The 19,523-nt window shown below is 48.6% G+C and overlaps 1 protein-coding gene across 3 annotated transcripts in view; it reads left to right on the top strand.

Annotated features, from left to right (window-relative positions):
- Positions 1-517: 517 nt before the first annotated feature.
- Positions 518-19,523, top strand: part of ZRANB1 (zinc finger RANBP2-type containing 1) — a 66,011-nt gene continuing 47,005 nt past the window's right edge. For all 3 annotated transcript variants that reach the window (XM_073546413.1, XM_073546411.1, XM_073546412.1), the window contains exon 1: positions 518-756. The gene's annotated coding sequence lies outside the window, so the exon portion shown is untranslated. The remainder of the gene's footprint in view (positions 757-19,523) is intronic.

Here is a 19,523-nt window from a genome sequence, read left to right as displayed (position 1 = left end):
CTGTGACATTAAATTACCCCATAGCAACCAGATTTTATTCTCCCTAGCAACGATAAACGCTCTCGTCTATGGGCAACCACTCCGTTTATCTTTTTGTAAATTGCCCTCATTTACGTGGGCACATGCACAAGGAAAGCAGGGCGAAGACAAGCAGGGAGCCATAATGCCAACCATTACTGCAGGCTCCCTGCTTTACCGCAGAGTGAGCGCTGTATAGAGGGGTGTCCGTGAGGTGCTTATTGCTTTATTACAGGAGTGCTTGTGTGTACACTGTACGGTAGTGCTGGGCCGCCCCTCACAGAGGCTCACACCCGTCCCCTCCTCACACCCGTCTCCTCCTCACACCCGTCCCCTCCTCACACCCGTCTCCTCCTCACACCCGTCCCCTCCTCACACCCGTCTCCTCCTCACATCTACTTGTTATTGTTATTATTTTGCTCTAATGCCGCTGTCATGACGTCACCTCTCAGCCGCTTAAGACGCGGCTTCCTATTGGCCGCCAGCAGCGCGCAGCTCACCCAATCCCATGGCTCGCCGGCCCCGTGTGCAGGGTGACGTCACGCAGTTCCCGTCTGCTTTATTTTGCTTCTTCGGTCTCAGGAGCCGCCATTACAGGAAGAAAAGAACCGGAGCGAGTCGAGCTGGAGAACTCCGGAGCGGGCCAGAGCTGGGGGGACCGGACAAGCGGAAACCAGGGGGAGTCCGGTCCCGGGGGAGATGAACGGGAGGGGGAAGCCGGCAACGGGATAAAGCCAGGTGAGCGCCCGATGCTGCACAGTCCGCTCCCCGCACTTCATTAGTCGCTTCCACACACCAGAATCGTCTTCTGTGTCGCCGGCGGCGGTTGTGGAGGCCTCAGCCGCACTGCGCATGTCAGAGATTAGAGTGTGAGCTCTTCGGTCCAGCTCCTGTGGTCAGGCAGCTCCTCCTGGCAGCTGGGAGGCGCTATAGCCCAGACTATGTGTGTGCTTTCCCCTCCACACTAATCCTCACAATGGTGGCAGATAGAAGTCCTTGACTTGTCCTCTCCCGTCCTGGGAGGGTTGTATTCAGCCCTTTCTCTGTATCTGGGTGACCCCCCCCCCCCATTACAGCAGCCATTACCTCACCTCCCCACACTTGCAGGATTACCCTTGGTCCTGTCCCTTTAAACAAGGGTGGCTATGAGTGTTAATCTGAGCCCTCCCCTCTCTGGGACTTGTAGTGGGTTTCTGGCCCCCAACTGAAAAGGACATTTGTGAGGAGTCGCTTTCCTCAGCCAATGGGAAAGGAGGACTGCGACACAATGATGCTGATTGACAGGTGGCTCCGCCTCTCGGTGCCACCCCCCCCTAGTGTCCGTTTCAGTTGGATGTCAGGCGCCGTGTGTGACTGGTCCTGCAAGCGGTAATGTGGCAGTAGAAACACTCGTTTGTGGCACCCATCACACTGTAGATCAGATAAATGTTTGGCGGCTGCCGTGCCACAGGTGTGTGTACGCGGGGCGGCTGCCGTGCCACTCGTGTGTGTGTGTGTGTGTGTGTGTGTGTATATGTATGCGGGGCGGCTGCCGTGCCACTCGTGTGTGTGTGTGTGTGTGTGTGTGTGTGTGTATGTACGCGGGGCGGCTGCCGTGCCACTCGTGTGTGTGTGTGTGTGTGTGTGTGTGTGTGTATGTACGCGGGGCGGCTGCCGTGCCACTCGTGTGTGTGTGTGTGTGTGTGTGTGTATGTACGCGGGGCGGCTGCCGTGCCACTCGTGTGTGTGTGTGTGTGTGTGTGTGTGTGTGTATGTACGCGGGGCGGCTGCCGTGCCACGTGTGTGTGTGTGTGTGTGTGTATGTACGCGGGGCGGCTGCCGTGCCACTCGTGTGTGTGTGTGTGTGTACACGCGGGGCGGCTGCCGTGCCACTTGTGTGTGTGTGTACGCGGGTCGGCTGCCGTGCCACGTGTGTGTGTGTGTGTGTGTGTGTGTGTACGCGGGTCGGCTGCCGTGCCACTCGTGTGTGTGTGTGTGTGTGTGTGTGTACGCGGGGCGGCTGCCGTGCCACGTGTGTGTGTGTGTACGCGGGGCGGCTGCCGTGCCACGTGTGTGTGTGTGTACGCGGGGCAGCTGCCGTGCCACGTGTGTGTGTGTGTACGCGGGGCAGCTGCCGTGCCACGTGTGTGTGTGTACGCGGGGCGGCTGCCGTGCCACGTGTGTGTGTGTACGCGGGGCGGCTGCCGTGCCACTCGTGTGTGTGTGTGTACGCGGGGCGGCTGCCGTGCCACTCGTGTGTGTGTGTACGCGGGGCGGCTGCCGTGCCACTCGTGTGTGTGTGTACGCGGGGCGGCTGCCGTGCCACTCGTGTGTGTGTGTACGCGGGGCGGCTGCCGTGCCACTCGTGTGTGTGTGTACGCGGGGCGGCTGCCGTGCCACTCGTGTGTGTACGCGGGGCGGCTGCCGTGCCACTCGTGTGTGTACGCGGGGCGGCTGCCGTGCCACTCGTGTGTGTACGCGGGGCGGCTGCCGTGCCACTCGTGTGTGTACGCGGGGCGGCTGCCGTGCCACTCGTGTGTGTACGCGGGGCGGCTGCCGTGCCACTCGTGTGTGTACGCGGGGCGGCTGCCGTGCCACTCGTGTGTGTACGCGGGGCGGCTGCCGTGCCACTCGTGTGTGTACGCGGGGCGGCTGCCGTGCCACTCGTGTGTGTACGCGGGGCGGCTGCCGTGCCACTCGTGTGTGTACGCGGGGCGGCTGCCGTGCCACTCGTGTGTGTACGCGGGGCGGCTGCCGTGCCACTCGTGTGTGTACGCGGGGCGGCTGCCGTGCCACTCGTGTGTGTACGCGGGGCGGCTGCCGTGCCACTCGTGTGTGTACGCGGGGCGGCTGCCGTGCCACTCGTGTGTGTACGCGGGGCGGCTGCCGTGCCACTCGTGTGTGTACGCGGGGCGGCTGCCGTGCCACTCGTGTGTGTACGCGGGGCGGCTGCCGTGCCACTCGTGTGTGTACGCGGGGCGGCTGCCGTGCCACTCGTGTGTGTGTGTGTGTGTGTGTGTGTGTGTGTGTGTGTGTGTGTACGCGGGGCGGCTGCCCTGTCGCTCTCGGGTGTACGCGGGGCGGCTGCTGTGATCGTATCTGGGTGCCGTTAACCTGACATTAGTCTGTCAATGGCAGTGGCTGAGATCATGGCCTGCAGTTTGGCATGAGGGCAGCGCGATTAACATGCTGGACACAGACGAGTCACGTGTGAAGTCCACCACTGTGGTAAGAGATGAGGTCTGTGACCGCTGCCACCAAATCACTGTGTTCAACAGTGTTGTCTGGTGGGACCACCAAAGTAACTGGTGGGGGATTCATTGGATCAGTAATTTATTAGATTATGGGATGGAATAGGCCCGCCTGGACAAACAAGTTGTGTGTTGTTTTTTTTTTGTTTTTTTTTTTTGTTTAAAGTCACATTTCCGATTTAAAAAAAAAAAACAAAACAAAAAGCAAAACAACAAAAAACCCTGCCATTCCACTGCAGATTGCGTTTAAAAAAAAAAAAAAAAACCCTTTACTTTTCCCTCCCTGGGTTCAGGGCTCTGAAGCTGTTACCGATTTCTGTTGTCTGCAGTACTGATGTCACAGCGCTGCAGCCAATCACTGAGCTCAGCGGCTCTGCCATAGTTGAGGGCATGAGCTACTCAAAGCCGCTGAGCTAGCTGCAGCTCTGCCTTCGTAGTGTCAGTGCTGCTGACATTAACAGACACTGGTAGTGGCGGTGGAGACTTCGTGCTGGACCCAAGGAGGGTGAGCAAAGTACTTTTTTTTTTTTTTTTTTTAAACAGTGGTTTTCCGAAACTGGGGGACTCCTTTTTCTGAAGCTGGCCAGTGGCTAGCCATACACATTGCATGGCTGTATGATTTTGGCTGATGGCGATCTCTTGGTTAGACTGGGCATACCTGTGTCTGCCATGTGAGGGGCGCAGCCAGATGGGACGAGCATTCCTGATTTGTGGTGGTGAGGATTCGGAAGAGAAATCTCAGACGAACGATAGTTTGTCTTCTCCAAACTAAAGGATCAGACTGCGGAATGTCAACAAAACGATCCTTTTTGTCCTTTAAGATAATTGTCGTAATTCCGCCTTACACATCAGATAGTCAGCCGAGCTTGCCGAAAATGGGGGATTCTGCCAACTTTTATCTAATGTGTATGGCGTCTTTTATAACTGTTGGTATTAGAAATGACAGGCTGAGCCGTAAATGTGTGATGCATCACCTTTCTTGAGAACATGTTATTCCACCAGGAATGGAGAGCAAATGCGTGCTTCTGTAATTTTACTTGAATGGGTCTTTAAAACAATCGCCTATCCCTGATCTAGAGGTGGATGTGGGTCCCGGAGGTTTGTCCGACATCAGTCAGGTCTTAATGGCATCTTCTATGAATATTCCATTAATATTTTAAAGCTGGAAATGCCCGATTTAATCAGGTTTTTTTTTTTTTTTGAAGGGGGTAGGTAATGCATGCCAAAAAACTGGTGCAGCACAAGAAAAGCTTTGGAGAAGAAAATGGGACGTTGCAGACCTATTATAGCAAATGTCAGATGCTATAAAACTTGTATGAGCTGCGTCCCCTTATCTGTGGTGTGTGTGTGTATGTGTGTATATATATATATATATATATAATGTATATGTAAGCTGTAATTATGATACTAACAGCCGACAGCTCTGTCTAGAAGTGTTGATAGTGATGTAATGTTTCCCTCGGTCAGCGGTTTATTACCGGACACATGAAGGTTATGGCCGCTTCTGTGGCCCTTTATGAGGGTGTCAGCTTTGCTGACTAGTGAGATTCTTCAGCTTCATGCTCCTATTTACTCCCTGTATGAGACGAGCGCTCGTCAGTCATCTGCATGTGATGCAACCCAGGCTAAATACCAGCCAGCGTTACCTACCATAACATGGAAATCCGAGAGGTAAAGCAGAAGTTCCTCCTGGTGCAGATCTGTGGATTAGTCACTTCCACCTAGAATAAGCCATATATTGTTTAGTATGGAGGGATGACGCGTGACCCTAGAGTACAATGCTGGGACACAGGAGCTGGCGCTCGGCTGTCACCGTGCCCTGTGTTGACAGCCCCGTGTACATGGGGGATGGGGACATTGTCAACAGTGTTTTCTGCAGTTTCCACCCAGTGTGACCATTGTACAAGTGAATAAGCGAATGAGCCGCACATTGTGTGACCCCTTCATCCGCCTCTGTTATGCCATCCAATAATGGCCAGCAGCCCGCCGCCTTCACCATGGAGGTCGGAGCGCTGCTTTGTGATTAGTTGGCTTTTTATACTCTCGACCCTGGTCCTGCTGAAGTTCCTGACGGCCCTGTTTTGGCTGCTGCGTCTATGTTGTGATTGTTGGGTGACTGTCGTGTGACTCAACCGTTACTGCAGTCGGTGGTTCGCAGCGTGCCGTGATCTCATTCTGCTGCCTACGTTATTGGAGGTGACACTACAATGCGGGGATGTGGCGGCTGACGCCTGTCTGACGATATCTTTAGTAGATGTCCTCACCAATGCTTGTATATGACTCTTCGCCTGACACTTCTCCTCCTCCTGGGAATCTGTTTTTTTTTAAAGCGGCTTCTTGGAAACCTGGGTGCCAACCGTTAGGCAAAAGGTAGTATGGTTGTCTTAAGCGGCGTCTTCTCTCCGGAGAGCCGCAGGTGCAGACACCTGGCTGCAGCGGGGATCGTACAGCTGCGTGGTGTTTCTACACGTCCTCACAGAGTCGGGGGTGCTTCACGCTGCGTCTCGGCCTCTGTGACTCCAAAATAAGGAATTCACACTTATTCCAAACAGATCCAGTTAGCAAACCGAGTCCCAAACATGATGGCGTCTGGCTTCAAAGATCTGCACCGCTGGAGAATAATCTCGTTGCAAAGTTGCATGTATGCTAATTGAAGCGTATGACTTTCAAAATTACTGAGCGAGCACGCTCCTGAAATATTACCAGTGCAATCCGGATTAATGGAGAGGGCCACAAATGCTCTCCCACCTCTCCACTGACTGTGAAGGTGTCCCAGTCTCGACGTCGGTGTGAGATCCTCCACTGGTGCCCACATCTATGTGTCATTAATGGATTATCCTATTGTGGATGTGTCATAAAGGTTTGAGATGATGACAACCCTTTAATTGCTTGCAAGGTGCGCTGCGTTGTTACTATGGCTACCATCTATACTATAAAGACTTGGACGACTTCTTTTTAGTACATCTGTAACACAAGTGTAATATACTCCGACACTATGGAAATGGCTCTTGTAAATTAGCTTGAGAAGATAAAGGGTCAAAATCCATTAAAAAAAAATGAACTTATAGAAGTGCAAAGGTTCTTTTGATATCAGCCACCTGTTTACCAAGAGAATTCCTATATACCGCTATACAGGATAACGAAGAGATCCCAAATATTGTAAAAACAATTTTTATTTCAAATAAGTTAAAAAACACAACTAAAAAAGCAAAAGGCCGTTTTAGGAGACGCTAGAGCACAAAGTTACAATAGTACAAAAATAAGACACCTATATAAATATCCCTCCATGACACATGTAAATAATGTTGTAATTCATGCTATCTTAAAATACAATAGATATAATCAATATTATTAGACAGGAGTGCAATAGCTATATGTGTGCTGAGAAACGCATAAACAATAACACAGGCCCTTGGAAGAAGCTGGTGGCGAAACGCGCGTCGGGGTGAGGGGACGCCACGGGCACCTACACATACCGTTAAATATGTTGATTTAGGATATTACACCTTGGATCTGGATGGTTAAGGGCTGGGGGATTTCCCTTTTTTTTTTTTTTTTTTTTTTTTTTTTTTGCTATCGGAACATTCTGTGTTACTTTACACGTGGCTCCGGTTTATTTATTTTTTATTGCCAGCCTGCAGCTTACCGCTGGTCCCATCCTTTTGTTAATAAGGCACTTTTCTAGGCTATTCATTAGTATCACTATCTGGCTCAATATACTAGCGGGCAATTTTTGATAGATTTATATATATATATATATCTATGTGGCAGTGATTTGGAAGTGTAGTATATGTGAGATTGGTAGCTCATTTGAGTAAGTGTTATTGTTTATTCGTTTCTCAGCACACATATAACTATTGCACTGCTGTCTAATAATATTGATTGTCTATTGTTTTTTTAAGATAGCATGAATTACAATGCTATTTACATGTGTACATGTGTCATGGAGGGATATCTATATAGGTGTCTTATTGTTGTACTATTGTAACTTTGTGCTCTAGCGTCTCCTAAAACGGCATTTTGCTTTTTTAGATGTTTTTTAATTTATTTGAAATAAAAATTGTTTTTACAATATTTGGGATCTCTTCGTTATCCTGTATAGCGGTATATAGGAATTGTTATATCCTGATGTGAAGTGCCATTAGTAATTAATATAGGACATTGGTTGATCTGTTTACCAAGAGGTCAGGTATGTTGGAGGGAAGTGAGCGCTTTTGGTGAGACAAGCTGTCCATCTAACGTATAGGGAGGGGAGAGAAGGATCGGACATGCTAAATTTCAATATGCCCTATCCTCAGTTTTTACAAAGGAGGTGTCTGGCATTGGCTTATTCCCCTTTCCCTGTGTGTGTGTGTGTATGTATGTATGTATGTATAATGTGTTATGGGGAGGAATGGTGGCAGCAATCAAAGCCTGACGAGCTAGAGGAAAACATCAGTTGGATCCTCAGTGGCGGCTGCCTGTCCCAGTACACATCCACGCTTGGTGGCAGTCTTATGTCCACTGGGAACTAAGGAATTGGGCATTTCAATTCCACATGCCCAGTACGTCTTCCCCTTTTATCAATATGCAGAATTTTTTGGGAGAGGTGTTTGATGTTCCTCTCTTTAGGCTCCGCGTCCATGGCGGTCAGCGCCTCCATTCATTAGAGTTGCTGTTTACTTGGCTATTCTTGGCAGCAGAGCTCCGGCGTGTTAGTTGACTTCTTTAGTAAGAGTTAAGGAGTGAGTGCGTTTCCAGCTTTCCCTTCCCTCGGCTGCGGCAGGGGTGTGGATTCACATTGCCCTGTAACATGGTGGCTGAATTCCACCGAGTGCGGCCGTCCCTTCACACTTCTATTGCTGTCTGTGGAATGTCTTCTGCATGCTTCTAAATTGCAAATTCCTCCCTTGGACGTCCTTCAGTCATGTGCACATTCTCGTGTTATGGGAAGAAGTGAACTCTGCTGAATCTGGTGCCAAACGTCTCCGAAATGTTTTCCTTCCAGGTTTGGTTGTAATCTGTACGTATGTAAATAAACACAGGGCCCCGCGTGTGACTGCCTATTGGTGACGAGGCCACTGGGCCCCGCATGTGACTCGGTAGTGGCATCGCGGCCACTGGGCCCCGCGTGTGGCTGCCTACTGGCGGCGCGGCCACTGGGCCCCGCGTGTGGCTGCCTATTGGTGGCGAGGCCACAGGGCCCCGCATGTGACTGTGTAGTGGTGGCGCGGCCACTGGGCCCTGCGTGTGGCTGCCTACTGGTGGCGAGGCCACTGGGCCCCGCGTGTGACTGCGTAGTGGCGCTGCAGCCACTGGGCCCCGCGTGTGGCTGCCTGTTGGTGACGCGGCCACTGGGCCCCGCGTGTGGCTGCCTGTTGGTGACGCGGCCACTGGGCCCCGCGTGTGGCTGCCTGTTGGTGACGCGGCCACTGGGCCCCGCGTGTGGCTGCCTGTTGGTGACGCGGCCACTGGGCCCCGCGTGTGGCTGCCTGTTGGTGACGCGGCCACTGGGCCCCGCGTGTGGCTGCGTAGTGGCGCTGCAGCCACTGGGCCCCGCGTGTGGCTGCCTGTTGGTGACGCGGCCACTGGGCCCCGCGTTCACAGATCAGTATAGTGGAAGAAAATCATAGAAAAAAAATGGAATGTTTTACAAAAATACCAAGGCAAAATACACATGTCAGTCTTCTAAAGCCATACAGTGCCATGTGATATTTCCTGTTTAAAGCATTTTATTTTCCTCTTATTTTGCATCCTGCAATCTGTCTACTGTCTACAGTACGATGTGCGGAAATTTGGTGCATTTCTGTGGAAGCTTTGTTTAACCCTATAGGGTCTGTGCACTATACCTGTTGATCACGCATGCATCCTGGGAGGTGCAGAGTGGGAGTGAGCGGTGCGTTGCCTTTTTTGCCCTGGTCCTTGATGTTGCATTGGTGGCCATGGGTCTGCAGGCTCTTTCTGGTATGGTCTGGATCTATCTATTGTAAACTGCCTCTGCCCAGTTTTGTTTCTTGAGATCATCCCCCCCCAACTGAATTTTTGGGGAACCTACTGTATAAGCTGAAAAATGTTCTGCTGCGGATTTCGCTTCTGAAATGTTGAGCATCTTTTTCTTTGCTTTGCAAAGCCTGATATCACCAGGATGCTCTGACTTGCTGCGGTTTTAATATCTGCAGAGCTGTAGATTATTTTTCATGAAATCCCATTTGTGATGCTGCAACTGTGTTGCAAAAATCCTCTGTGGGAACGTGCCCTGATATGAACACTGCTGGGAAAAATATGTGCCTATGCTGATGCGCAGTCTCGTTGCTTTTAATGGGTTTTCCACTAATTGCACAAACTGTGCTTTTGTCGCCCTCCCTGGGTCCAAAGCTGAGTCTACACTGCTGCTCCCGACGCCTATTATTACCTGGTCAGGTTGACAGTGATGCCACCAATAACTGAGCTCAAGCAGCTCTGTCAGAATTGGTGGCACGAGCCGCTTGGATCGCTGATTATTGTCTGCAAGGATATCACACCGACAACGCTTCACCCAGACATCGAGAGCAACAACAGAAGCTGCTCTGGACCTGGTGAGGGTGAATAAAGCAATGTTTGTTTTTCAAAAAAGGGGCCTTCTTAAACCAGAAATATTCAGTAAACGGTCTTGGATTGGTGCGTTCCATATTTGTTTTTCTTTTGCTTCTGAAGAAACTACCTGTCTCTGTATTGTTGTTGTTATTATGTTGGTTTTTTTTAACATATCGAGTATTTGGTCAGTATTTTACATCAGCATTTGTAAGCCAAAACCAGGAGTGGGTGATAATTACAGAAGTGGTGACGTGTCTCTATTATACTTTTCCTCTGATTGTTCCACTCCTGATTTTGGCTTACAAATACTGATGTAAAGTACTGACCGTGTGAACGTGGCCCTATATTGAGCACCGACTAATGCCACGTTATCGCAGACCATTCCGACTGCCGTTGATGCCACCATTAGGCTGCGCTGACTACTCTTCCATATGGTATATATGATCCCTCTCACTGCCAGTTCTGGTTTGTATGATAAAATACGTAACAGACAGCCACATTGATTCTATTATTTCAAGTGTGGAAATCTGTAATTGAGCAGCATAGGATGGAGAATTAAACCAGAGAATTTTTTAATGATGGCTTCTATAAATGCAAACGATGACTACGATTGAATGAAGCACGCTGCAATTTTAAAGAAATCTGGGTTGGATCATAAGTCGATTATACCCGTCCGGAATGTAGTCTGTCTGTCTGAGGCCTTCCTGGTCCATAGGGTTAAAGGTCTGAGAAACGTCAGTCTCTGTCATCGTTTAATATTGGGTTTATTACCCTCTACCTGAGGCTCCCGTGCATTTTGGCTGTGAAGACGATGCTTATTCCATGGATGTGTGGGTAGAGACTTGGTACGGGGGGGACCTTGTGCCCATCCTACGTGAGGTCGGAACAGACGGCTGTTGTCTTGTGCCGAAGCTTTAGACGCCGTCTGTCCAGTTTGCGGTCACTTACTGGTGACGCCGCACCTTTCCGCCGTGCGTAGGATTATTAGTAGTGTTGCCATATATGAGCCTCGTGTACATTCCGCTGTCAATGCTTTTCCTGCGGATTCCTGAAAGCCTCGGCCCTCCTTATGTCGAAGCATTGGGGGCAGGGATTGCAGACATTACATAATCTCACATGATGAAGCCTGGGAGCTGAAATCCGTTTGTATTTTATAGATGATTTCTCTGATTAGGATCCACTGCGCGCACGGCATAGATGACTGACGCATTAATCTGCTCATGAGGCGTCATAGAGGAAATCCTTTATCCTGTAAGGCTTATACCCAGCCATCCAATGCAGAGCAAGAGGCTTTGATGATTTTTTTTTTTTTGTGCCCCAAGACTCTTGATGATAAAAAGCACTTTGGATGTCTTTGAGACTTTAAGATCGGGATTGCGTCCGTCCCCTCCGCACATGTGATCACCAGGTGACAACTGCGGAGAGATGTCTGCCGCCAGCGCAGGAGTTCTAAGAAATGAACTTGATCTTGGAATGACTGGTCACTGTCGGCTTGTGTTTCACCCATCCAGAGCCACTTTCTCGTCCGTGACAGAGGTGCCAGTTACTGAGCTTCAATTATTAAGCACCTGCCACTTTATCCCTTGTTCTGTATTTTACATCCAGAAAGGCGATAAACATGGAAGCGTTAATCGAAATATATATATATATTCTTCCTATGAGTGTTTGGGTTCATTTTCATGTGACAGATTTATTTTGTTGCAGAAATTTATGCCGCGGTCCCATTCGTCTTCATGGGGTTTACAGGAATTTGTGCACATTGCAGAAATTTCAAGCAACTAAATTTGTTGTGGAAATTATTATTATATTTATTATTGTTTATTTTTTTTTCAAGAAATCTTATGTGTAGATATACCAGTGTCCTAGGCCGGCTGGATACATTTCAAGGGTCCTTTTTTAAGTTCCGGTATGAGTTTGTCTGACTAATGGGGGTCCAGATAAAGGCATGGAGCCAGGTACCTACTGCCTGGATATCGGAGCCGGCGTCTCATTTTGGATTGTTTTTGCTCTGCCATTAAAGGGGTGTTTCCATCTTACTAAATTAACTTTACTACAATTCTTGTAAGTTATTCAACCTACTCCAAGCCAGGAATCTCTATTCCAGGTCCTCCTAGATCTTTTTTGGGGTTTATGTCTCCATCAGTGGTGTGGTGACTGCTCCTATCAATAGCTGAGCCAGCCGCCTTCTGTCTATACATCGACACTGACTGGGAAGGGTGCTGGCTTGGCTATGGAATGAACAGACTGCCAGTCCTCTTCACACCCTGCTTTGGTCCGGCGGGGAACTCAAGGGGTACCTTTCAGAACTGAAGGGAAATTAATACGTCAATAACTTACTATTTTATGGACAGTTTACTACAATTCTTTTAGCTGGGAAATGTTATTTTTAGTTTGTTAATATTAATTTTTTTTATAAGACCGGTGTGAAATCGCCCACAAAAATTGCTAGCACTCACCGTGAGCCCCAGCTCTAGGGCAGAAGCTCTTTAAATTTACAGCGAGCACTTCTGGTCATCTTCTCACTGCACCAATGTGCTAAAAGGATATTGGGGTGCCTCGGTCTTCCTCATCTGGGGGTGAGCTGGTCTGATGGCAGCACATCGACTGATGCTTGTCGTGGACCGTGCTTAATCAGCAGCCATTGTGCACCTCTCCTATTATAATGAATAAGACCAGTGCATGTTTCCTGCGGGGAGGAATGTTGCAACCTCTCTTGGACCGACAGCGGAGGGACACCTGTGCATACACTTTGTGGAGGAATAAATGTTTTTCATGATCGTTGGTTTGGACTTGTAGCTGTAACGTCGCTCCGCACTTTCCTCCTCTGCTAAGCTGCGTGGAGGTGACTGGAGCTGATCTCCTTGATGCCAGCTGTGCCACAGATGATCTGCCGGGCGCAGCCGCCGGAGCTCGCTTGCGTTGGTGGTTGGATGGACTTCTGCAAGGGCTTACAGTTCTGTGTATTGCGAGAAGATGACGCCGCGCAGTTTGTTGCAGCGCATGTCACGGTATTAAAATGTCAGAATAGAGTTCACAGAATATGGTACAGGGTGAAACCGTCTGTCGTGTCTGGAGGTGACGTGGCATGGCGGGTCCAGCCGAATTCTTAGCCTTTCCTTACTATGTTCTCCATTTCTTGGTTTCCCTGTGAAGGTGATTAAAAGGAACCAGTCAGCAGGGTTTACCCCTGTATTAATAGCATTGCATTTGTATTTTTTACAATGATTCCTCTCTCAATTTTATTTTTTTTCTGCATATTATGGACGAGTACAAGAGGTGTGCACTCGGTTAAGCCAATCTTGGTGATACCGCACCCACAGAGACTTGATTGACATCCCAATTCTTCTGCACCTCCTCGCTGTGCCAGGGCAACTTGATGGGAATTGCTGTCAGGCCTGCCAAGTAAGGGTGGCATTGCATACATGGAATTTGTGGTGGAGCCAGTCATCGCAAGACCTGCTGATTGTTAGCGGCTCTGTGTTCTAAGGACCATATGAACAGGTGTTCCTCACCGGACAGTGCTCTAAAGTAAAGGGGCTGTTTTCAGGAGCTTTCCACTCCTCTCCCTCTTGACCACCTGCTTCCTAGGGTGCAGTGCCCTTCTGAAGATTGAGAAGTCAGGTCTAGCAGTTTTGTTGAGCTGCTTGCCTGAACTGTGTGCTGCCAGAGGCAGCGTTACCTCTGCAACGTGGGATGTCAGCGCTTCTGCTCCTGGTGGGTGACTGGACATTGGCTTCAGCGGTCTCGCAGCGTTCGGGGGCTGCAGATCGGGTGCAGCTCATCCGTATTCCACTAGACCGGACGTCTGATCTGGCATAATAGTAAATGCTACAGCTAGTCAATGGCCATTGATTGGCCGCAGTGTTTCCGTGATCCAACAGTATCACTTCTACTGCCAAGAATGACAATGCCATGCCGGTGTGAGAAGGAAGTATCCATGGTCTCTATCTGGCCCTGACTTGATTAAGCAGGGAATGTTCAGTAGTGTTCAACCCTTTTTAGGCCATGTTTTCGCCTAGTGTAAATGCTGCGCTGCCCTCCCCCCGAATGTGTTGAAAAAGCTTAATTTTCAATTTTGTTGCATCAAAGCCATAAACCTCAGTGAATTTACTGCTGAACGACACCAAAACATTTGGGGTGAATGCGAGTGTACCCAATAAGCTTTGTTTCAGCCACATATAGACAATTGCAGTAGACTCGAGAGAGAATCAGGGTCTCTGTCCCCGTTTGATTACGGTACTTTTATGCCCAATGTGGTGATTTGTGCTTCTGGTAATTTCTGGACCAGAATGAAGCAAGTGAATGACCTACACAAAATATTCTGAGCCCGTGTACCCGGACTATGATGGTGACGTCTGTACTGGGGGGCTTTCCACCTCTCCCCTCCAGATCATCTCCATTACATTGAACCTAATACAAAGCCCATTATCTGCGGGAGCGTTTTTAAATGGCCGACTATATTTGGCTGCAGTCTGGTCTGATGCATCGTTGTGTGACATTACTGGACTGTTTTATTAATGATATCGGCTCTTTGGCAGGAACCTTTTCCTAACATGGCAAATAAGGAAGTTGTGTAATTGGATTTTACATGCACAAAACTTTTGCTTTTAAGAGTTGGATAAACATTGACGACGGGAACTACGATTACAGGAGAAAACCCACACTGCTTATTGCATAAAAGCAGAGCGTTGTAATTTCCATTAACGTTTATTATTCGCTTCTAGGTGATAATCCTGATCTTATGATTTAACCCTGCTTATAGGAAGGAAGACGAGAATCAGTGGGGCATGGACATCATGGCGTCCATCCTGATCTTATGATTTAACCCTGCTTATAGGAAGGCGGATGAGAATCAGTGAGGCATGGACATCATGGCGTCCATCCTGATCTTATGATTTAACCCTGCTTATAGGAAGGAGCACGAGAATCAGTGGGGCATGGACATCATGGCGTCCATCCTGATCTTATGATTTAACCCTGCCTATAGGAAGGAAGACGAGAAACAGTGGGGCATGGACATCATGGCGTCCATCCTGATCTTATGATTTAACCCTGCTTATAGGAAGGAGCACGAGAATCAGTGGGGCATGGACATCATGGCGTCCATCCTGATCTTATGATTTAACCCTGCTTATAGGAAGGAGCACGAGAATCAGTGGGGCATGGACATCATGCCCCACTGATTCAAAGCTAGGAGGGATAGCTAATACTAGAGAAGAGAGAGAGAGGATTCAAAAAGATTTAAATAAACTGGAGAAGTGGGCAGCAACTAACAGAATGGTTTTTAACAGGGAGAAATGCAAAGTACTACATCTGGGCAATAAAAATGGAAAAAGCATATATAGAATGGGAGGAATAGGGCTAAGTGACAGCACATGTGAAAAAGACTTGGGTATACTAATAGATCACAGACTGAATATGAGTCAACAGTGTGATGCAGCAGCAAAAAAGGCAAATGCAATTCTAGGATGTATTAACAGAAGCATACAGTCTAGATCACGTGAAGTCATTATTTCCCTCTACTCCTCTTTGGTCAGACCTCATCTGGAATATTGTGTCCAGTTTTGGGCACCACATTTTAAAAAAGACATCAACAAACTGGAGCAAGTTCAGAAAAGAGCGACCAGAATGGTGACCGGTCTGCAAACCCTGTCTTATGAGGAAAGGTTGCAGGATTTGGGAATGTTTAGTTTGCAAAAGAGAAGACTGAGAGGAGACTTAATAGCTGTCTACAAATATCTAAAGGGCTGTCACATTGTAGAAGGATCAACTTTATTCTCATTTGCACAAGGAAAGACTAGAAGCAATGGGATGAAACTGAATGGGAGGAGACACAGATTAGATATTAGAAAAAACTTTTTGACAGTTAGAGTGATCAATGAGTGGAACAGGCTGCCACGAGAAGTGGTGAGTTCTCCTTCAATGGAAGTCTTCAAACAGAGGCTGGACAGACATCTGACTGGGATGATTTAGCGAATCCTGCTTTGAGCAGGGGGTTGGACCAGATGGCCCAGGAGGTCCCTTCCAACTCTACGATTCTATGATTCTATGATCATGGCGTCCATCCTGATCTTATGATTTAACCCTGCTTATAGGAAGGAGCATGAGAATCAGTGGGGCATGGACATCATGGCGTCCATCCTGATCTTATGATTTAACCCTGCTTATAGGAAGGAGCACGAGAATCAGTGGGGCATGGACATCATGGCGTCCATCCTGATCTTATGATTTAACCCTGCTTATAGGAAGGAGCACGAGAATCAGTGGGGCATGGACATCATGGCGTCCATCCTGATCTTATGATTTAACCCTGCTTATAGGAAGGAGCACGAGAATCAGTGGGGCATGGACATCATGGCGTCCATCCTGATCTTATGATTTAACCCTGCTTATAGGAAGGAGCACGAGAATCAGTGGGGCATGGACATCATGGCGTCCATCCTGATCTTATGATTTAACCCTGCCTATAGGAAGGAAGACGAGAAACAGTGGGGCATGGACATCATGGCGTCCATCCTGATCTTATGATTTAACCCTGCTTATAGGAAGGAGCACGAGAATCAGTGGGGCATGGACATCATGGCGTCCATCCTGATCTTATGATTTAACCCTGCTTATAGGAAGGAGGATGAGAATCAGTGGGGCATGGGCATCATGGCGTCCATCCTGAGCTTATGATTTTACCCTGTCTATAGGAAGGAAGACTAGAAACAGTGGGGCATGGACATCATGGCGTCCATCCTGAGCCTATGATTTAACCCTGCTTATAGGAAGGAAGACTAGAAACAGTGGGGCATGGACATCATGGCGTCCATCCTGATCTTATGATTTAACCCGGTCTATAGGAAGGAGGATGAGAATCAGTGGGGCATGGGCATCATGGCGTCCATCCTGAGCTTATGATTTAACCCTGTCTATAGGAAGGAAGACTAGAAACAGTGGGGCATGGACATCATGGCGTCCATCCTGAGCCTATGATTTAACCCTGCTTATAGGAAGGAAGACTAGAAACAGTGGGGCATGGACATCATGGCGTCCATCCTGAGCTTATGATTTAACCCTGTCTATAGGAAGGAAGACGAGAATCAGTGGGGCATGGACATCATGGCGTCCATCCTGAGCTTATGATTTAACCCTGCTTATAGGAAGGAGGACGAGAATCAGTAGGGCATGGACATCATGGCGTCCATCCTGATCTTATGATTTAACCCTGCTTATAGGAAGGAGGATGAGAATCAGTGGGGCATGGACATCATGGCTTCCATCCTGAGCTTATGATTTAACCCTGCTTATAGGAAGGAGGATGAGAATCAGTGGGGCATGGACATCATGGCTTCCATCCTGAGCTTATGATTTAACCCTGCTTATAGGAAGGAGGATGAGAATCAGTGGGGCATGGACATCATGGCTTCCATCCTGAGCTTATGATTTAACCCTGCTTATAGGAAGGAGGATGAGAATCAGTGGGGCATGGACATCATGGCTTCCATCTTGAGCTTATGATTTAACCCTGCTTATAGGAAGGAGGATGAGAATCAGTGGGGCATGGACATCATGGCTTCCATCCTGAGCTTATGATTTAACCCTGCTTATAGGAAGGAGGATGAGAATCAGTGGGGCATGGACATCATGGCGTCCATCCTGAGCTTATGATTTAACCCTGTCTATAGGAAGGAAGACGAGAATCAGTGGGGCATGGACATCATGGCGTCCATCCTGAGCTTATGATTTAACCCTGTCTATAGGAAGGAGGATGAGAATCAGTGGGGCATGGGCATCATGGCGTCCATCCTGAGCTTATGATTTAACCCTGTCTATAGGAAGGAAGACGAGAATCAGTGGGGCATGGACATCATGGCGTCCATCCTGAGCTTATGATTTAACCCTGTCTATAGGAAGGAGGATGAGAATCAGTGGGGCATGGGCACCATGGCGTCCATCCTGAGCTTATGATTTAACCCTGTCTATAGGAAGGAAGACGAGAATCAGTGGGGCATGGGCATCATGGCGTCCATCCTGAGCTTATGATTTAACCCTGCTTATAGGAAGGAGGACGAGAATCAGTGGGGCATGGACATCATGGCGTCCATCCTGAGCTTATGATTTAACCCTGTCTATAGGAAGGAGGATGAGAATCAGTGGGGCATGGACATCATGGCGTCCATCCTGAGCCTATGATTTAACCCTGCTTATAGGAAGGAAGACTAGAAACAGTGGGGCATGGACATCATGGCGTCCATCCTGAGCCTATGATTTAACCCTGCTTATAGGAAGGAAGACTAGAAACAGTGGGGCATGGACATCATGGCGTCCATCCTGAGCTTATGATTTAACCCTGTCTATAGGAAGGAAGACGAGAATCAGTGGGGCATGGACATCATGGCGTCCATCCTGAGCTTATGATTTAACCCTGCTTATAGGAAGGAGGATGAGAATCAGTGGGGCATGGACATCATGGCGTCCATCCTGATCTTATGATTTAACCCTGCTTATAGGAAGGAAGACGAGAAACAGTGGGGCATGGACATCATGGCGTCCATCCTGAGCTTATGATTTAACCCTGCTTATAGGAAGGAGGATGAGAAACAGTGGGGCATGGACATCATGGCGTCCATCCTGATCTTATGATTTAACCTCGCTTATAGGAAGGAGGACGAGAATCAGTGGGGCATGGACATTATGGCGTCCATCCTGATCTTATGATTTAACCCTGCTTATAGGAAGGAAGATGAGAATCAGTGGGGCATGGACATTATGGCGTCCAACCTGATCTTATGATTTAAACCCCGCTTATAGGAAGGAGGATGAGAATCAGTGGGGCATGGACATCATGGCGTCCATCCTGAGCTTATGATTTAACCCTGCTTATAGGAAGGAGCACGAGAAACACTGGGGCATGGGCATCACGGTGTCTATCACTTTTGCCATTTAACATGATGGTAAGCAGAGCAATAAATGTTAGTGTAACCCTCCCATGTGGATGGATATTTTAATTTTGTACTCTGCATTTGACAGAAAGGACATGGGAGCGTCTGCAGCGCTGCGGGATTAAGGCTGGAGTCACACTAACCTGCGCAAAATACGCTCCGTATTTTACATGCGTAATACGGATCAATGACCACAAAATAGTGGTCCGTAGGTCATCCGTAAGCAAGGTGAGGTCGCGTATTTTGCGCATGTGTGTCTCTGTATGCAATCCGTATGGCGAGATTTTCTCGCAGCCTTGCAAAATGGACATTTAACGGTTTTGAGGCCTGCAAACTATTTAAATCATTAGCCTGCACCCTATTTAGACACTCAGAAATAGGTGGCTGCCTACATTCTGTACATTTCTCACCTTGCTTTCACAAGTTGTGTTGGTGTTCTTTGTGCAGCATGGCAGAGGGTCTGACATTCAATACAACCGAGCAGGTTCTCTTTACCTGGCTTTTGTCACGGCGCTTTGGCCAACCATATCCTGTGAAAGTGGATCCGCGGAGGAGGAGACGCATGTGGGTACATCCACTTTTGAGGCAACGACTCACAAGAGGGCATTTTCACCGCCTCTATTCGTCTCTGCGGGAGCATCCTGAAAAATTTTACCAGTACTGTCGAATGAGCATTTCCACATTTGATCGCCTCTTGGAGACAGTGCGCCCTGGGATCACATTTCTGGACACTAGGATGCGCCAAGCCATATCTGCAGAGGAGCGACTTCTACTCACAATACGGTATGTACTCCAC

This window comes from Dendrobates tinctorius, unplaced genomic scaffold (assembly GCF_039654945.1).
Source record: "Dendrobates tinctorius isolate UK_male_01 unplaced genomic scaffold, ASM3965494v1 ptg000147l, whole genome shotgun sequence".
NCBI lineage: Eukaryota > Metazoa > Chordata > Amphibia > Anura > Dendrobatidae > Dendrobates > Dendrobates tinctorius.
The sequence above is the reverse complement of the archived record's forward strand: the minus strand, read 5'-3'. Positions and strand labels throughout refer to the sequence as shown.